The sequence below is a fragment of the Triturus cristatus genome, chromosome 4_1 (assembly GCF_964204655.1).
Source record: "Triturus cristatus chromosome 4_1, aTriCri1.1, whole genome shotgun sequence".
Lineage (NCBI taxonomy): Eukaryota > Metazoa > Chordata > Amphibia > Caudata > Salamandridae > Triturus > Triturus cristatus.
Window position 1 is genome coordinate 1,043,353,971 of NC_140585.1, and position 21,183 is coordinate 1,043,375,153.

The following is a 21,183-nucleotide window of genomic DNA, read 5'->3' on the forward strand; positions in this document are numbered from 1 at the left end:
GACTTTGGAAAAAGCTTTTGACGCATTGGATTAGTCTGACAAAATTAGGCTTTGGACATTGTTTCCTATTTCTTAATAGAATACTGTGAGATTTCCCTCATGGGAGCATAAAACATCCTTGGGTTAATACATGGTGCTCCACTTCCCCTTAGTAACCAAAGCAGCTGTTTTACCTTGCCTTTACCTATAATCAATAAAATTGGGTTTATAAAAAAAACTAATCATAACTTTTGCCATGGACATAAAATCACTTAAAAAGCACAGAAAACTCAGGTTGGGCATTGCTGAACTAAGACATGCTGAATGAAACCTGGATTGGCTATGGGGCAAACCACAGTCCAAAATGTGCTATCAGAGATACAACTGAGACTATCACAAAGTGATAAAGTCAGCCAAAAAGGTTTACTTTACGAAAAGCATACACAGGCATACACCATGCTCCTGTTCAAACAAAGAATCTGTCAGATCTGCCCAACACGAGTGCTCAAAAAAGTTCCCCCTGAAAATGCTCACAGTTTCTCAAGTTCAAGTCCAAAATTGCTAAAATCCAACTAATCCTTCATAAACACCCTGTATGCACAGACTCTTATCCACAAAGCCTTCTTATCCTTTGCACGGATGGTAAATGCAGAGATCTTAAATCCCCTGTGGTGCATTGCCCAGCTGAATGCTTAAAACAATGTCCCTTCTACCTCTTTCAGTAGACACTGCTAACTTAATCAATGCGTCCATGCCTTGGACCGTTGAAACACACCACCATCACCACCCTTTTGAAAAAAACTTACAGTGAACTCAAAAGTACAGGCCATCAACCAGTCTATTTCTAACCTTCCATTCCTTTGCAAAACACAGACAGGACATCAGAGGTATGTTGAACTTAACAACCTTCTCCACAACCACCAGTTAGAATCATGGCATTCGAGGGACATCACAAATATGATGGAGCTCCTTCTGTCCCTGGCGCGGTAAGACAATACTACCTTGATATGCATTGACTTCTGCTTACCACACTGTTGACCACAGAATCCTTTTAGAAAGTATCTAACAATGAGGGAGGAGGTGAATATTTAGGCTTGTCAAGCAATGAGATCACTCATTCCTCACCAGTCTCAGCAAAAATAACATCAGTATTGGATTATTTGACCAGCACACATGCCATGTTGCTTTACGTTCCTTAAGAGTCCTCCGTCTCGAGCCACCTATGTAATATCTTCAGGCACCCCCTTAACTCCGGTCCTTCAGGGGTACCAGGTGAACTTCCAAATGAATGCCGACCAAAATAAAATCTAGTTTCACCTGGAAAGTCTCCAAAAATTATGACAAAAACGGAATAGTAGTGATCAGAAACAGTGACCCCAGATCTCTACCCCTTGACTGGTTGATGACACCTCTCATCCTTGCACTCCTCGACTAGTACAATATCATCTAAAAACTCATTAAACGTCTTCAAAGACTTCAGATCCAGGAAGGCAGAATGTGCTTTAACATTCGTAGTGGGACACACCTCAAATAATTCAATACCAAGAATACATTTAAGGTCATATGCACCACCCAAAAAGCATACTGTGACAAAGATTCTATTTTCCTGTAGAAAATGGCACCTGACTAAGCTGAGTCCCAGTTAGAGTTCTCCACCCAACATGAGCCAATTGGATCAAACAATGAGCATTCAAGAAGGATGAAACCCAGATGCAGATCACTGGGCATACAAAGATCTAGACTCGGGATCACCCTCAGGCCAAACCTTGGATTTAAACCAAATGTATGAAGTACACCAAATGTTTCAGAAGAAAACTATTCAAACTTGTATTTAACTGAACTTAATTCGGGACAGGAGATATGACTGTTGAACTTTAGGCACGGTACTCACCTAATGACTGGACTCTAAAATCCCTTCCCTTTGCCTACTGTAGTTCTTTTCTTCCCTGTGAAAGTGCTCTGTGATAACAGAAATACTTAATAACTAAATAAATATGAATTTAAGTAGCCAATTTACACACATTTATATATATTTTATTGAACTGTAGCGCCCAAGCTGTGCATCAATTTTACTTCATACTATTTGTTTTCAAGGACTGTGGATCTTGAGGAATAAAATATTCAATACTGTAGTTTGTCACTGGAAGACAACCTATTTTACAATTGTTGAGATAAAAAGAACCCTTTGGATCAAAGAAAGACAGTGGAAGCGGCATTTGAATGCAAATGTGGTGCAGATTGTTTGGAAGACTTGATTTCTCATTTAGCTCTTTTTTTTAATAAGAGATAAGATGTGCATGTTGGTATATCGATGTTGCTAATTAAGTTATACTACCTGGTAAATCAATGAATCACATATGACAAAATAATGGTACATCAAGGATAATGCCAGAGAATTTGGGTACATAACTGAGGCACAAGGGGGAGAGGCCGACGGCCAAGATGACAGCTGCAAAATTCTGAGCTCCACGTCAGCCCTCTGCCCCATTTGTTACAATCTGGCACTCCCAGGCATTGGGATGAGGTTGAAACAGCCCTGTAGGCTCCTAGACTCCCCCCGGCCAGGAATCTGACATCCCCATCCCTGCAGACCACCCTTGGAAGCCGGCAAGAGGGCATACGCCATGAGATCAGTGGCATGGCGGCTGAGACCTGCTAGAGTCGGCGGCTAGGTCGAGGCAGCGGGATGGAGGCAAGCAGGCGGGGGCCCTGAGAATCGACCACAGATCCCTGGCTGAGGACTGGTGACTGCTTCTGACCCCGACTGCGGAGGTGCGGCCCGGGCGGACTGAGAGAGGCCTTCTCTGCGGCTCCAGCTCCTGTCCCCGCCAATCCCCGTCAGCTGTAGACATCCTGCCGGTAGGAGCAGGCCTGGGGATCCATCATCCATGCTTGGGGCTGAGCCCCTGAAATCAGTGCCGGAGTAAGAGAGCTGCTAGAGGTTGCGGCAAGTTCGACGAGACGCGGGACCACCTCTACCCTTGGCAAGTACTGTGAGGCACACAAGAGTGCCCATAAGTTCCACTGGCCTCTCTGAATAGGGTGGAAGTGCCCACTGCCTGGAGGTGGCTATGAGGCTGGGCGGGCCGGCACATCCAGGGTGAGACAGCAAGTGCGACCTGTCTGGCAACCGGTGAGTGAAAGGGTCGGTTGGGTTGGCCTGCCCAGTGCTGTCGCTCATTGGGCACATCCTCCACCTTTTCTTGAAAACCCCCTCCTGAAGACAATGAACTTCGGTCAGAGTGGGACGTGGCCGGGTCCTGTGTTGGCAATGGTCCCTTCCCTAACAATGGTGAAGGAGAAGACGGCAACACTGGCCCAGGGGAAAACAGATAAATGTACCTACCTGACCACTGAGAAGGAGGGCGAAGAGGATGGTGCAAAACAGGCTGGCCCCCTTCTGACTCTGCAGCGCCCTTTCTTCATGCCATCCGGGAGTCCAGGAAATCACTGGAGAGCAAGATTGGGGAGCTGAAACTCAGTCACAAGGGGGAGAGGCTGGTGGCCATGATGGCAGCTGCAAAATTCTGAGCTCCACGTCCTCTGCCCCATTTGTTACAATCTGTCCCTACTGCATCACAACATCCGCAACAAAGTGGGGAGGGCCTCGGGGATGGAGGGGTGATTATCAGTCATAGAAGACTCGATGAAGACCCAGTAAGAGACCACAGCTGCCCTCCAGTGCAGGGTCACCCTCCTGAAGAATAACATCCGCATAGTGGGAGTCCCATAGGGCAACGAGGGACATCGACCCACCACCTTCACAGCGAACTGGCTCCAGTCGTGGGTCCCCCAAGATGCCCTATCGGCCTTATTTGTGGTGGAGCAAGTTCACAGTTCCCTGGCGGTCAGACCGCCACCGGGTGCCTCACCAAGGCCAATTTATTGTGAAGCTATTGAACTTTGTCGACAGAGATGCCTTTTTTATAAACGGCCCGAGTCCTTGGAGTCATACAGTGCGGGAGCACTAGGGTCATGTTTTCCAGGACTATACTCTAAAGGTGCAGCAACAGCGACGCACATTCCAGTCGGTCAAGGAAAAAAATAGAGTCATGCAAATCAAACATGCAAATCAAATATATGTTGCAGTTCCCGGCCCGCCTCAAAGTTATTTACAAAAATTGCAACTTGTTCTTTGACACTCCTGCAATCATGTGGTTCTAGATTGAGGAACTCCCAGCCCGCTGGTCTGGGGTGGTGGGCCCCCTGACAGCTCCCAGTGTCAAGGTGCCCAACCCCTCCTGGCCGCAGCTGCTGCGATATCCCAGAAAAAAGTGACAGCGGCACAGGTCTGCAGATGCTACACCACTCTGTCCGAAGCACCTGCGATCGACCTCGACAACTGACTCCCCAGATTGCAAGGGGGACAAGAGACAATGTTCGAATGGCTGAGACTGGACAGGGGTTCTCCCTTTCCCATTTTCTTCATGTATACATGTGGGAAGTGTATTTTTCCTCTTACTGGTAATTGGGCTGTGGGCCACCAGCAGCCTACCCCCTACCTACTGTTTATTTTTGTGTGCAGTTGGGCAACAGATGCTTCACGGGGTAAAGTGTAGGGTGAGGGAGGGAAGGAGACAGAGTCTCTGCCTGTTATGTTCGATTTGGGAAGTTGGTTTTCATTCCTTCTTGTTTGTTTGACCTAGAAATTCACTAGTTAGTGAGCCACTCTCCAATCTTTTTTAGGCACCACTTAACATTCCATCTGCCACACTGGGTAGACCCATAACAACCGCCCGCTGGGGAAACACATTACAATCAGCTGGAACATGAACAGTCTCAATGACATGATCAAATGGGGGAAGGTCTTGGCTAGTGGTGCACAGGGTACAGACCGACTCTTTGAGGAGGTTCATGGACATACACGGGATGCCGGAGGGACAACCCTGGACACTGGGCAGAGTTTATGCACCCCCTAAATTGGTAGCTGACATGCTAGAGGCAGTTGCGCCCACCTGATATGCCTGGCAGACACACATTCTGCCCAGAGGGTTATTGGACTATTCCGCAGTGCTATTGGCCTTAGGGGGGTTCCGGGAGGGTAAACAGGGCATAGGCAGACATAACGCATGGTGGCTCTTGAACGGCGACTTTGCGGAGGACATCCGACGAACGATAGTCAACTACTTTGAAATGAACAAAGAGACGTTCCCACCCACACTACGTAATGGGAGGCATTCATAGCAGTCCTCCAGGGCAAAGACTTCACGCTCATAGGTGGGTGTAAAAAAGCAGAACTAATACAACTGGAAGGTGAAATTAAGGAGCTAGAGTGGACGGCTGCTGCCACCTCATAGCCCGCAATGCAGTGGGACCTGGCACAGGCCCGCATGACCCTCAGACAAAAACTGCTGGAATCAGCAGCTCTGAGCGGCTCCACTCACCACGTCGAGTGTATAGGTTGGGGGACAGATCGAGCAAACTGCTCTTCTGGCTAATGGTGGCCTCACGTCCATACAGTCTGCTTACAGAGCTGCGGATCTCTTGGACATATTCGCATCCCACTTTCGAGCTCTATTCACCCTACGGGAACCAGGAGCCGCGCAGTTAGATTACCCCATCATTCGGGACTTGTCTATCCGCACGCTTATTATGGAGAAGAGCAACGATGACCTTGACCTACAGCACATCATGGTGGAAATTCAGCAAGGCATTTCATCCATGCCCTTAGGGAAGACCTGAGGCCTGAATGGTTTTCCACTGGAGCTCTATAAAAAATGTCCTCCTTATTGATCCCTTACCTCCTGGTGCTCTACGAAGATGCCTATGAGAGGAAAGAACTCCCATGGGACCTTTGCGCCTAGCCATGGTGATACGATCCGAAATCCATCCAGACAAAAATGGCTTCATGCCGAGGGGTACCACAAGGCACTGCCAGTGGCGGCTCCATTTGGTGTTGGCTCACCTGAATGAACTTCAGGAAGATGCTGCACTGCTACTGGTAGGTACAGAACGGGCGTTCGACTTGGTACACTGGCTCTTCCTCCGAGCGGTGCTGGAAAAGATGCCATTTGGACCCCATCTCAGGAACTGGGTGTCCCTCCTCTACTCTGATCTATGGGCTCGGGTAAATGGAGCCTTATCACGTCAATACCTTATCGAGCATGGTACGAGGAAGGGATGCCCCCTCTCCACTCTACTTTTTGCTATAGTGGTAGAGCCTTTGTGGATCTCATACATATAGATGCCAGACTGGGCGACTTTACATGGCAGGAGGAAACGGAGCACTGCATCTCCCTATATGCTAATGACATGCTCTTTTTCCTGCAGAAGCCCAGTTAGCCGCTCCCACGGCTGATGGAAATACTTGCAATTTATGGTGAAGCCTCAGGGCCTGGGCGAAATTGGTCCTGGTCCCCCTGCGGGATATGAAACTTGGGGCGGGACTCGCCTCCCAGCTGAGAGTAGCTAGAGAAAGCTTCCAGTATTTTGGCATGACTGTGGCCCTCAGTGAACAGAGCTACTGGGACCTCAAAATAGCCACACCAATGGCTAGAAGCGGTGGGACATGGTGGGAGTGGTCGAAACTGCCCCTCTTGATCACGAGCAGGGGCGCCCTCTTCAAGATGGTGTCCCTTCCTGGTTTTGGTTCATACTACAACATTACCCCTAACTGCTGCAACCTGCCTTCTTCGTAGACCTACAGACCCAAATCTTCAGTTTCTAGTGAGGAGGAAGGACCCCTAGAGTCTCCTTTGTGAAGTGCAGGTCCTCCCCATTCGAAGTGAGACAGGGATGGGCAGACGTAAAGCTGTATTAGCTGAGCATCTCAGCTAGTCAATGTCAATGACTGGTTCCGAGCCAATAGAGATGACCCAGCACAACGGTTGGAACTGGAGCTGCTGCGTCCCTATGGACTACTCTTATTACTCTACAGTAGATCGCCCCCTGACTTGCTACTGCCCATCAACCCCAATCCCATTCAATGTTGGTACCTGGCCCTTGGACACACAAAATGGTTTTGCACTTTCACTGGGGCGACCCCCTCCACCCTCTGTGACGAGACCTGACTATCTAAATCGGCGAGAATGGCCGGCTTTGGCACCTGCAACTGTATCGGCATTTCCAGACTGAGGGATGTATGAGTGGGTGGCCAGGAGCTTGCAGCGGAGTTCCGCCCTCACTCATCCCAGTTTTACAGATATCGCCAGTTACGCCATGCCCTTGACAAATATAAGTCACAACTAGCTGCCCTACCCGAATTCAGTCCTCTCGGCTGCAAGCTGGTTACTGATGCACTGGGTAAGCGCAGCATCTCGCACCTATACAAGACTCTGGTAGCCAGCACACCAGACCCTTTGCTTACGCTTACAGTCAGATGGGAGGAAGATGTGGGCACTCTAACGATGACGAATGGACAGAGGTGAAGATGGCACGACGCAAGCTAGCCACCTCCATGTGCTTGTTTCTGATCCAAGTAAAATAAGTTCATCTGTTTTATTCATCCCTGAAAGGCTCTAGCGCTTGGGACATGCCACCAGGTCAGAGTGCCTAACCTGCCATCACTCCCCGGGCTCTCTACATCACGTGTTGTAGGAGTGCCCGGTGGTAATGGGATACTGGCTGGGGATCAATGACAAGACTGGTTGGGTACTCGGCCACAGGCTAGAGCTGAATCCCAAGATTATGTTGCTAGGGATCATGGACGATCTGGACGAGACCCGCTCCACATACACCTTCCAAGTCACGGCACATCTTATAGCCACGCAATATCTGGCCCAACATTGGAGGGGCTTATCTGCTTCACTGCTGCATGAGTGGGGAAAAGAGTATGACTACTGTCAGTGTTGGAGAAACTGGTTTACAGGGTGCATGGTGCCCCCACAAGTACGAAAGCATCTGGGAGCTCTGGAAGAACAGTGTCGGTATTCCTGACTGAACACTCCCCGGGAAAACTGGGAAGGCTGTCCACCCTCTGGGCCACCACAGACCCCATACTCCCTCTTCTTTTCCCTCTTTTCCCTGTACTCACCAGTGAGAGGCGTCCAACGCAACTGCAGTATTGACTTGAGGTCCTCCACCTGGCACAATGTAAATGTTAATTGGCCATTATATGTTTCATACTCACAGCCCAGTGTGTTGTTGCATGGTCACTGGGGCTGCACTGTTGGTCTTTTTTATGTGGAAAAAATAATTAATAAAATGTGTTATTAAAAAAAGTAATTCAGGCACACATTGCCACAATCAGCCTAGTATTCAAATAACCCAGTGTTCTGCAATTCGATGTTATCTGTTTGTACTAATTCAGGCTAAATGCATTGGTAGGTCAGATTACAGCAGGACACTGCAAAACAAAACCTTGATCACCCAGTAGCTGCTGAAAACATATTGCTTGCACTAAGGACGATCAAGAGGAAAATTGCACTGCGTCGCTTTTCCGTTGCCATGGCTAGTTGGCTCTGCAATCCAGAGATCTTCGGGCTACAAGAAGCTCCAACCTCCAGCATCTCTTCCCTCCAAGGTCAGTGTCCTAACTGCATCCTCTGCACAGTGGGCCTTCATTCTTGGTGAGCTGCTCAAGATCCTTTTTGTGACTCCTGTGCCTTTGGCCTGTGGGTCCTCTTGAGGGTCTTCTACTGCTTATGTGGGCTCCCCTGCTTGCTCTCGGCCTGCTCCGACTCTCCTGTTGTTGGCGAGTCCCTTGAACCTTGCTGGTCCTAATGTTGCTCCTTCTTCGTTCTCCACACCAGTTGATGCTACCAAGGCTTGTTGGTGCTCCCGCCGGACACCGAACACCTAGTCACGACATCCAATGTGCGACAGCTTGTGCACGGCTCCTGGTTGTCCTCAGTGTTGTCTGGTCCTCACAGCTGCAGCAACAAGGTCACCATCGACTCTTTTGAACCTACCACCATCGTGGCCATTATGTCTTTGTACCTACTGGTCACGCCCGAGTGACATAGACTGTTTCCTCTGCTTGAAGGTTTTTCACTTCCAGAATCCACTCTTCGATTCCACCGGACTTCTTCCTAAACTTCTCCAGGGGCATTTTCTTCTAAGTCTTATATTGTCTTCTACAGAGGTTTCCAATGTTTCTTCACCCCTATGCACCTGGCTTCTCTGGTGTAGGTTACCTGGTTACCGGGGCATCCACGGTGGGGTGGCTCTCCAACCTTCCATCCTCCAAGAGAATTTTTCAGGGTCCTCTGGGAAGGGTCTTTTTTCTGCAAAACTGCAACTTCTCCATTGACTTCCATTGGTCACATGGCTGTTCCCACTCTGCATACAGCCTCCATGGTGTTCCTGGGTACTTACATTGCGTGGTTCCTTTAGTCCCCGGGTACTCTGGGTCTTCTGGTCTAAGTCCTTTGCAGTTCGCACTCCACTTTCTTAGTATATGGCTTGGTCTCCCCCTGGAGACCACAGTATTTTGTGCTACTTACCTGATTTCAATTAAAGTATTCTTGTGTATTGTGTTGATATCTTCGGGTAGGCGATATACCAATGTGTTAGTGAGTGTTGTGTAATAATTAGAAGTATTTTTATATAAACACTGAGTGGCTCTTTTTCATTTAACTTACACTATTAATTAAATTGATAAAACACACTGCTTAACACTCCTTTAAGATAAGCCTGAAGGTTGCTCTCCACAGCTACCACGTTGAGAGCTTTCTATGGTCATCAAAGACCATTAATGGTTGCCTGGATTAGGTCAAGATGCATCACTTAAATAAGTGTGTACCATATACTAAACCAGCCTCCTACACAGGTATTTCTGTCTGGCTGCAAGTGTGGACTTTTTTTTCCTGTATAGGCTCCACTGATTGTGTTTCTTCTCGGCTTTGGATACTACTAAATGAAACCAGACTAAAATTATTGTTTATTACTGTTTCCGCTTGTAGACTGCTTCAAGATTACATCATCCTAGAACTGACAAACTCCCCCTGGTCCTAGGTTTTTACAGTGACCATGCCTACCCTGGCTCCTGAGAGCTGATACTTGTATACACTTGGTGTCGCTTTCAGTAAAATGGTAGGTTGCTTTCTGTTCTGAGTTCCGTCTCTATGGGAGAATATGGAACAAGGTCAATCCTGTCTTCCTGGCAATCAGCGACTTTAGGGATAGATCGGCTGCCTGAACCTTGAGCATTGAAAGATAGATCTGCAGCTAAAGCCCTGATACTGTAAGATCTCTGTAGCACAATGAATAGCTGACAGACAGGGGTTGGGATTGGCCATAAGTAAAGAAGGAGATTTCCAGGAAAGGTTCAAAAATTTGGGATGAAAGTTGGTACAGCAGAAGAATAATGCGCCAAGGTACTGGGGATGACTTGAATATAAATGCATAATGTTGCCTCATCTTAACAATATAGGCTCGACCTCGATATGTACTCGTCCAGAGAACCAAATCTGCTTGCTCTGTGTAATATGAGCTCGGTTCTATCAAATTTTTGGGACTGTTCACTGACAGAATATTGAGCCTCAAATTTCAACACACAAAATTATCGTGACCAAAATATCGAGGTAAAAAATATCGTCATCCTATACTTATAATAGTAAGCACAAAAATATCGAGAAAAAAATATAGATGTCATTAATATCGCTTTATTAAATATCATTTTTGAATGTATATTAAATAAAATAATAAATATTAAATATATTAAATAGTAATATTAATTTAAAAAAATAGATTTAATATATATTTTAACAAATATAACAAATAAACGTAACTTAAAAAAATGTAAAAACACATCTATAATAATTAATATATATATTTACATAAATCCACTTAAAAGACTATTTAACAAATAATTTTAATTTATATTATAATTTAAAAAAATTTAATATAAAAATATAAGTAAATATATATATCAATAACATAAAATCTTTAAAAAACAAACCGTTCTAATTAAATTAATAAAGTAAACTTAAAATTCTTACAATTTTCTAAAAATAACTACACATTAAACAAATTAATACTTAAAAAATATTATACTTTTAAATAAACAAAAACATAATAATTTAAATTATAACAATATAAAATAAATTATAAAATAGAACATGTAATACATATACTATTCCCACTACCATTTATACAAAACTATGCAAACTATTATAGTAAATATATAAAAAAACTTACTACTGCCACTCCATACCACACAATGCAAAAATAATAAAACTGGGTAAAATGTACAAATCTCCTCCAGTAAATGCAACAGTAGTTAAAGTGTTTGATTATGGATAGGCAATATTTACTATAACCATTCCAGCCAGTACAACAGTAGGGAAAGTGTTGGCATAGGGAGGGGTAACATTTACTATTCTCACTCCAATGAGTGCAACAGTAGGGAAAGTGTTGGATTGCAGAGGGGTAAAATTTACTATTCCTACTCCAGGCAGCACAACAGGAGGGAAAGTGTTGGATAGTGTAGGGTAAAATTTACTATCTCCACTCCAATAAATATAACAGTAAGGAAAATGTTAGATAGCGGAGCGGTAAAATGTACTATTCCCCCTCTAATAAATGCAACAGTAGGAAAAGTGTTGGATAGTGGAAGGGTACAATTTACTATTCCCACTGCAGTCAGTACAACAGTAGGGAAAGTGTTGGATTGCAGAGGGGTAAAATCTACTATTCCCACTCCAGTTAGTGCAATATTAAAAACAAACACAAAATCTTGAACAAAATAAAATAATTTCAAAAACAAAGTAAATAAAAAAAATATATATATATGCATATATTTTGTAAAAAGAATACAAATATATTTAATATAAAAAAATGACAAACAATAAAAACATATTACAATGTTAAATACATATTACAGAAACCTACAAAAAGTATTATAAATAAAATACAAAAATATGTTACACTTAAAGTTTTATTTAGAAACTATTTATTAACAAAAAAATATTTATTACATACATTTAATTTACTAACTTCCCACCCTATAACCCCACAAAACTCACAACCTGCACCTTACACTTACCTTTAAAAAAAGTGTTTACACTTTTAATATTAATATTTATCAACAAACCAATTATCATTAATTTAATATTAATTATTAACTAATTATAATTAATGTACTTCACACAATATACCCCTACAAAACACACAACACACTCATAAAATGTAAAAGAAATTATGTACACAAATAATATAATTATCAAATTATTGATTAATATTATTAAAAATATAGTTATTACTTAATGAAAATTAATGTACTTCCCATCCCAAACTCCTACAAAACCCACATCCAACATCTAAAATAAAAAAAATAAAAAACTTATTGCACAGTTAAGAAAATTAAGTAACAAATATTATTTATTAAAGACTAAGGGGTCTATCAGGATGGCGGTCGGAAAATCACCCCGACCGCCATGGTAGCGGGAAAAGACCGCCCGCCAGGACTGCGGCATAACTGCCGGTCCAATTAGTATGCTCCCCAGTCGAAATCTGACCGCGAAGGTATGCTCGCGGCCTTTAACATTGCGGTGGTTGCTGCTGCCAGCAGCACCGCCGCAATGTCAAAAGGAGCATGTCCTATTCCTATCCAGACACATCCACGGCCACAGGAGGGGACAGCTCCACGGACCAGGAGGAGCCACAGAGCCTTACAGGGACAGAAGGAGAGGAGTCGGGTGGACCCATTGGCACGGAGGGCGAGTGGAGCCACACAGAGGAGTCGTCAGCACCATCCCCCCCAGCTGAGGGCCACAGCAGCTCTGAGGATGACTCCCTTGTGGAGGTGGGTGTCAGCAGCCACCAAACCCCAGCTAGTGAGGCTGTCCCCGCCACCACCACCACCACCACCCTCCCATCGACTCCCATCCCAGAGGTCCCTGTGGGCTCCCGTGTTCGTGAGCATGTCTCCTTTGTGCCAGGCACCGCAACCCCTGCCCCTGTGTCCCCTGTTGCCCTGAGTGAGGAGTCTGTGGACTTACTTAGACAGATCCATGTAGGGCAACCGTCAATGCTGAAGGTCCTCCATGCACACACAGGTCTGTTGACACAACTGGTGTCATTCATGGAGGGCATTTCCTCGGGCATGTCTGCTCTACAGAGGACCAATCAGTCCGTGGCCTCCTTTCTGACGGCAGCAGTGTCCCTCCTCCAACAGTCCCGCACCCCTCCTACCCCTGCACCACCCACGATTCCTAGCACCCTACCTGTACCAAGCACAGACACCCCGAAACCAAGGTCTAGACGTGCACACAAGCAAGCGCAGGGACTGATACCACACTCACAGGGGCTGGTTTGCAGACACACACACAAAGTCATCCACAACCACTCCACAGTCCTCCGAGACCTCTCCCTCCCAGCCCCCTTCCCTTGCCTCACCTGCAACCCCATCTCCCCAGAAGCTCTTCCTCCGTGACCTTGGCCTCTTCCCCACCTTCCCAGCAGATCCTGATTACAAGGGGAAGAGAAGTCCCCACACACAGAGGGGAGTGCCCCTCACACCCAGACACCCTCCCCTAGGTGCAGTCAGACAGAGACCCCCACCCGCAAGTCCCCCCGGCACCAGAAGAGCAAGACCCCCCCCGACACCATGCAGCTCCAAGGCAAAGTCTCCATCCTCCATCCCCCAGGCCACCACTCCAGAGGTTCCCCCGCCACTCCCTGCCCCAGGTTCCCCCACCCACAGATACACCATCCCCAAAATGCTAAGGCCATCCTCCCTAGCACTTGCTCCTCCACACCTGGTCAGACGGTTAGTGCCACTGATGTGGGGACCGTGTCCCCCCCCCGCCCTGCCAACCTCACCTGCCCCCCATTCCGCTCCCATGGATGTAGGCACTGCATTGGAGTCCACGACCACCCCGTCTGACTTGGGCACTGCAGTGGTGAGCCAATCCACTCCATCTGACCTGCCCACTGGAGTTGTGCCGGCACCCACCCCATCTGACTTGTGCCCCACAGTTGTGACAGCACCCACCACTTCAGTCAGCTCCACTGCAGTTGCAAGTGTCTCACCTGCATCCACCACCTCTTCACTGCCTCCTTCTGCTGTGCCCTGATCCTGTCCCTGCGGTGCCTGGCCTGCCCCCATGTATGCCGCTCCAAGGTGATGACCCCGGTCCTTAACAGTGCAGGCAAGCAAGGTGTGTCAGTTGTCACTCTACTTCACTCCTTGGCATTTGGACATGGACTGGCCATTGGCCTTTTGTTTGAACAGACGTTTAACTTTTAATATGCTGAATAAAGCTTTTTTCTTTATCCCTGTGAACTAGATTTAGCTGTACATTATGTTGATGATGTTTAACATGCCCTTGAACCTGTGATGCTTTGTTTACAATGTTGAATACTGATGTGTTGCTGTGAGGTACTCCCTGTGGTCCATGAGATATGTATCCTATTCTGGTGGGTATCCATGTCATCCTTTGCAGCTACCTGGGTGTGTTAGGATCAACTATTTGTGGACATCTCTCTGTGAGCATTTCATTTGCATGGTCACATCTCTGGCTTGCACCCATGCACATATGATGTGCTTCCCATTGTCCAATTTGTCACTTCCACAGACTTTGTGCTCATCAACACTGGACCTACAGGTGTGGGCATCATTGGTATAGGAGCAACTGGGTCATCTGTGCAACTTGCTAGACATATGTTTTGGGTATGTGCAGATGACTTAGGGGAGACTCACGTACCCAGGCTGTTGTGACCAGAGCCTTCATTGTGTGGTAACTGATGGCTGACTGGCCAAGTGTTCTGCAGACATGAGCGAGACTTGTGGTGAATAGGTTTGGCACAGCTGGGCTTCCACAGGAATTGGGTCCCCTCAAGTAAGTGTGTTGTCCAGTGACATGGCCTGGGTCCATGGTGTGTGTTGTATGAGCATGTGTGTGTGTCCACATCCCTGTTCATACACAGACAGTGTTCCCTTGATATGTTCCTGTTGTTGATGCTTACTGAGTAGTACTGGGTTAATCCCACTACTTTTCCAATGGGCTACCAGATGTGTGGGTGCATGACACACTACTGTTAATTGGTATATCATCATTGGAATTTGTCAGTTCTGAGTGGTGATGATGTTGTCAGACACAGATGGGACACAGTCAGGGTTCCTCAAGGCACCTGTTTATTTGCTAAATCATGCAGTTGTCCCTAGGTGGTAGTTTTCAGTGATTGAGACATTTGTATGTGTGTGTGACTGCTCCCACTTGTTGGGTTCATGGCTGCGATGCTGTCAGGTGTCAGCATGTGTGCCTTGTGGTTCTCCTTGGCTTCTGCATTGTCCTGGGACTGTGGCAGGGATTCTGAAGGTTACGTGAGCTTTGAGGTCATGGCCATGTACCGCATACTGTGCAGTATGTCTGTCATTCCCCAGGGTTGTAAACTGTCCTTGTGTGATGTGTCTGTGCACCTTAGTTACTCCCAACATTCCTGTGTTTGTCATGGGTGCATGTGCAATGTCACCTGTCCATGTGGGCTTCACAGATACACATTTTTGCAGTTCAGGGTGTGTGGTGTTGAGGGTGGACTGATGTGAATGTTTGCATGGATGGTCCCCTAGCTCCCGTTTGTCCATGGATGAGGGGCCATGCTGAGTGATTTGTGTTTGTGTATGTGTGATGTACGTTTGTGACACAGGACACATGTCTGGGTTTCCCAGTTTGTACGACATCTGCGTTTGTCATCACAGTGGAGGTGTCATGCATGCTTGTGTCACCCCAATGGCTGGTCCCTGGGGGTAGTGCTGTTGTGGGTCAGTCTCTTGCTGTGTTAGTTGGTTTACATTCCAGCTTGTGTCACATGTGTCTGTTGTACTCCCTCTCATCTCCCAATGCCTGATTGCCCACTGAGGGTGTCCCAATGATGGTTTACTTTTGTATGGCACTGTGTCCACATCAGTGTCACTGTGGTTGTGCCCCCCTCATGTGTTGTGTAGTTGCCTGGGGATACTGTGACACACACACACACATGCTGTGTCAGATGGGCAGTGTGAGTTTGCCTGTTTGTGTTTGTGCATCTGCACCAGTGCATTGGTATTGCTGTTGTGGGCCTTTGTCTGGATGCTGTTTCTGTGATTTTGCCTGCTGTCCCTGTGAGTCATATCACATCATTGTGCACATTCATCCTGGTTGTTAGGTGCCATTGCTGGCATGGAATGTAAGTTTGTGAGCTGACACCTACAGTCTACACATGTTGTTTTGATTGGTGTGTCTATTTTCGAGATGTGTGCATGCTTGGTGATGGTCACTTCGGCTCTTGTGTTATTGTACACTGCATGCATTGTCTGCCCCCATTTGTGGTTCTTGTCTGCACATGGCCGAGAGTGTGTTATGTTTTCACAGCACTGTGAGCCTCACCACATCTCTGTGTGTACACCACATCTCTGTGTGTATGGAACACAACAACTAGTTTGCCCCAGAAGTGTTTAAAGTGTTGGGAGCAGGGATCATACATGCTGTTTGTTATTTGCAGCTTTGACCATGATGACACTTACCTTTTGGTCACTGTGATGAGGGGGGTTTAGTCCCCATCACCACAATGCTCAACATCTGCTGCATTTTGGAAGCCCACACTTAACTTCTGTTCTACACAGTGAGAGGGTGTTATTTTTACATTGCCACAGTGCTATGGTGATGTTTGCCTTGTGTATGTCACACTGATGTGTTGGTCACACATGTGCTGTTACTTACATTGTATGTTCGTAGCCATAATCACTGTTGTGGGCATTTGTCACAGACTACACACTGTTTACATGATGTTAGTGGGGATGTATTTTGCTGACATACCTGATGTTGGAGTATGCTGGATGTGTTGCGCATCACCCATCCTATGGCTGGGGGTGGCAGTAGTGATGGGCAACATAAGCCCTATGGGTGGGGGTGGCAGTAGTGATGGGCAACATAAGCCCTATTGGTGGTGGTGGCAGGGGTGATGGGCAACAGGTCCCCTGTGAGTGGTGGTGGCAGGGGTGATGGGCAACATAAGCCCTATGGCTGGGGGTGGCAGTAGTGATGGGCAACATAAGCCCTATGGCTGGGGGTGGCAGTAGTGATGGGCAACATAATCCCTATGGGTGGTGGTGGCAGGGGTGATGGGCAACCGGTACCCTGTGAGTGGGGGTGGCAGGGGTGATGGGCAACACAAGCCCTATGGCTGGTGGTGGCAGTAGTGATGGGCAACATAATCCCTATGGGTGGTGGTGGCAGGGGTGATGGGCAACCGGTACCCTGTGAGTGGGGGTGGCAGGGGTGATGGGCAACACAAGCCCTATGGCTGGTGGTGGCAGTAGTGATGGGCAACATGACCCCTATGGGTGTGGGTGGCAGGGGTGATGGGCAACATAAGCCCTATGGGTGGGGGTGGCAGGGATGATGGGCAACAGGTCCCCTGTGAGTGGGGGTGGCAGGGGTGATGGGCAACATAAGCCCTATGGCTGGGGGTGGCAGTAGTGATGGGCAACGGGTCCCCTATGGGTGTGGGTGGCAGGGGTGATGGGCAACATAAGCCCTATGGGTGGAGGTGGCAGGGGTGATGGGCAACAGGTCCCCTGTGAGTGGGGGTGGCAGGGGTGATGGGCAACATAAACCCTATGCTGGGGGTGGCAGTAGTGATGGGCAACATAAGCCCTATGGGTGGGGGTGGCAGTAGTGATGGGCAACAGGTCCCCTATGGGTGTGTATGGCAGGGGTGATGGGCAACATAAGCCCTATGGGTGGGGGTGTTAGTGGTGCTGGCCATGCAACCCCTATGGTGGGCTGTTAGTGGCCAGGATGTGGATCCCCTGTGTGTGTGTGCCATTTTGCGGGTACGTGTCGTTTGTTTATGTGGTGGGTGTCTGACTTACCGCCTGCGCCGTCGGTTCCTGAGCCGGTCATAGATGTCGAGTACTGGTATGATCTGCGCGATGCGATTCTGTCATGGTTCCCGGCTATGCGCGATCAGTTACCTCTCTGCGCATGCGGGATTGCACTTCTCTTCCTGGTATGTAGCGAGCGGGTGGCGGTCTAGTTCTCAGACCGGAACCGCTGCTACGTGATCTGAGCGCTTCCGGGGACACCGCTTAAACAGCAGCGGAGTCCGCCGGCTCAGCACTTCGGATTAATGCTGACATCGTTCCTGCTTGAGGTGTTGTCCCGGATCTCGAGGAAGGTGGGTGCATGCGACGAGACATTTCCTTTCCACGCTGGATCACATATGGCCACGGGACATTGTAGGGGCATTTTCCTTTCCGCGCTGGAGCGCATATGACCACGAGACATTGTAGGGGCATTTTCCTTTCAGCGCAGGAGCGCAGTTGACCACGAGACATTGTGGGGGCATTTTCCTTTCAGCGCAGGAGCGCATTTGACCACGAGACATTGTGGGGGCATTTTCCTTTCAGCGCAGGAGCGCAGTTGACCACGAGACATTGTGGGGGCATTTTCCTTTCAGCGCAGGAGCGCATTTGACCACGAGACATTGTGGGGGCATTTTCCTTTCCGCGCAGGAGCGCATTTGACCACGAACCTTTTTTCAAAGCCTACGCCGTAGCGCTTGAATATTCTTCTACAGCGCAGGAGCGCTTATCGTTATGAGTTCAGCCATTCTTCTTCATGCTGTCTTTCGCCAGGTAAGAGTCCAAGCCCCAGGCGCATAGGAGGTAACTGAGAGAAGGCGGTTGCACGCTCCTATTCTAATTAGTTTCCCTTGCTTCCTTCACCAGGCAGAATCGAAGACTGGTACCTTCCAGGGAGGTTCCCGGTTCTCAGTTGTCCATCCTTCTTCACCTCCTATTTTGCTTTTGGCTACCTTCCCCGGTTCCTCTCCATCCCTGTTGGTGTACAGTTCCGGCTGGGGTGAGGTGGGTACGGGGGCGATAGCTCATGTCGTCTCTGTGAGAACACTCCGCAAGCTACAGGTGAGCGTTGTGGGGTACTTGACAGAAACCGAAGCCCACGATATTACTCTCGCCCAGGCGACATGAGCGACACAGAGATTTCCTTGCAGGATATAGCAGCCATGCTTTCTAGCATGCAGGCAGACAATCTCAGCCTACGTCATTATATCACGGCCTTACAAGGCCAAGTGGCAGCTGGGGTAACGAGTCCTTGGGGTCCCGCTCCTACCCCCAGGGTTAGGCAGGAAGGGATCTTACGACCTCCTTTGTTTACCTATCTTCCGCTTCTGCTTCGGACCATGCCATTCAGGTTGTGACGCCCCATCCTGTACAATTAGCTCCACCGGAACGCTTTTATGGCGATAGTGCAAAATACAGTGTGTTCCTACATCAGTGCCAACTGCACTTCATGGCCAGGTCATCCGCTTTCCCGGATGATGCATCCAAGATCGCCTTTATTCTGTCGTATATGGGTGGAGATGCCGCCCAGTGGTCCATATCCTTGGTGGAAAACGACGATCCCATGTTATACAACCTTCCTGTTTTCAAAGAGACTATGCGACGGATGTTCGCCCGCCACACATTCGTGCAAGCCGCCGACAACAAACTGCTTAACCTACAACAAGGTACTAACGGCCTGTTGCATTACATCACCACGTTCAGCAGGCTGGTCATTGAGGCACATTGGCCTGATTCCAAGAAGGTATCCGTCTTTTACCGAGGTTTAAGAGACGAGCTGAAAGACCTGATCTCGCAAATACCCGATCCCCCAGAAGACATTGGACAATTCATCGATCTTGTAGTGAAACTGAATTTCAGGGTACAAGAGCGGAAAACCGAAAAGAACAAAAGGAGCGACAACCGATTCCTGTCCTTGAAGGTAAAGGTGAAGGAGGAACCAGCTCCAACTACTGACACACCAGAACCCATGCAAATAGGCGGCATCCGGGGGCCGCTCACCAGCGAAGAGAGAGAGAAACGAAGGAAACAAAACCAATGTTTGTACTGCGGTAAAAACGGCCATTTTGTGAGAGAATGCCCGGTCAAGCCCGCGCGAACAAAAGGGAGAAGGCCCTTCGTGCTGCCTGTATCTAAAGGAGAACGGTCGGGAAACGAAGAAACCCAGTAGACAGAGGGGTCCAGCTACTGGGTTCATCCTTCCATAAGACAGCGATCCCTGCCTGTTTCGGTGACAATCGCCATATAGGCGTTGACGTGGTGTTACAAGCCCAGTCGGGCCAAGTATGGCAGGTGACGGCGCTTCTCGACTCAGGGGCCACCGGCAAATTCATAGACACCCAGTACGCAAAGGCATTAGGTATCCTGAACATACCCAAAACCAAACCAGAAATCGTAAAGGCAGTGGACGGCACGGATCTCACCTCCGGTCTCATCAGGTATCAAACCGAAGATTTAACGATGACATTCAGGAACAACCATTCGGAACATGTAGAGTTCGATGTTATCGACGCACCACAGTTCAAGGTCATTCTGGGCCTTCCATGGCTTGTTAAACACAACCCCCGGATAAATTGGACGTCCAGAACCATCGATTTGGATTCGGAGTATTGCACCAAGTCCTGTTTTCACCACCCCGCCTTCGTTAATGATACCACCATCCAAGGATGCTCTCTCCCCTTGATAGGGATGGGTGCGGTTCTTCGAGACGATGTCCCGGAAGCATATGAGGATCTGGCCGCGGTTTTTGACAAGAAAGGGGCAAACACGCTACCCCCGCACCGCTCCTTCGATTGCAGGATAGACCTCCTGCCAGGTTCCACACTCCCATGTAGTCGGATCTACTCCCTCACGGAAAAAGAATCCGAGCATCTGCGCTCCTAATTGGACGAGTACCTGCGCAATGGGTTTATACGCCACTCCCGGTCTCCGGTGTCCTCTCCCCTGTTTTTCGTGGCCAAGAAGGAAGGAGATCTGAGGACCTGCATAGACTACAGGGCGATAAACGCCATTACGATAAAAAAGAGGTATCCATTGCCGTTAATATCCAATCTACTGGACCAGGTGAAAAAGGCCTCTGTCTTCACCAAGTTGGATCTACGGGGGGCATATCATCTCGTCCGAGTCCGAAGGGGTGACGAATGGAAGACGGCTTTTCGGACCAAGTTCGGCCTCTTCGAATACCAAGTCATGCCCTTCGGGCTTTGCAACGCACCCGCAGCATTCCAATATTTCATCGATGAGGTGCTTAGGGACTACATTGACGTCTTCTGTATCGTCTATATAGACGACATCCTTATCTATTCGGACTCCATCACAGAACATGTGCAGCACGTTCGCGCCATCCTACAGCAATTGGAGCGACATAGTCTCTATGTGAAGCTGGAGAAAAGCGTGTTTCACACCACGGCGGTTGAATTCCTAGGACACGTTATTACGCCTGCAGGGATCCAAATGGATAACAGAAAAGTGGAAGC

The 21,183-nt window shown here is 48.0% G+C and overlaps 1 protein-coding gene across 1 annotated transcript in view; it reads right to left on the bottom strand.

Moving 5' to 3' along the window:
• Positions 1-21,183, bottom strand: part of FBXL13 (F-box and leucine rich repeat protein 13) — a 1,209,524-nt gene that overhangs the window by 207,887 nt on the left and 980,454 nt on the right. The window lies entirely within an intron of this gene.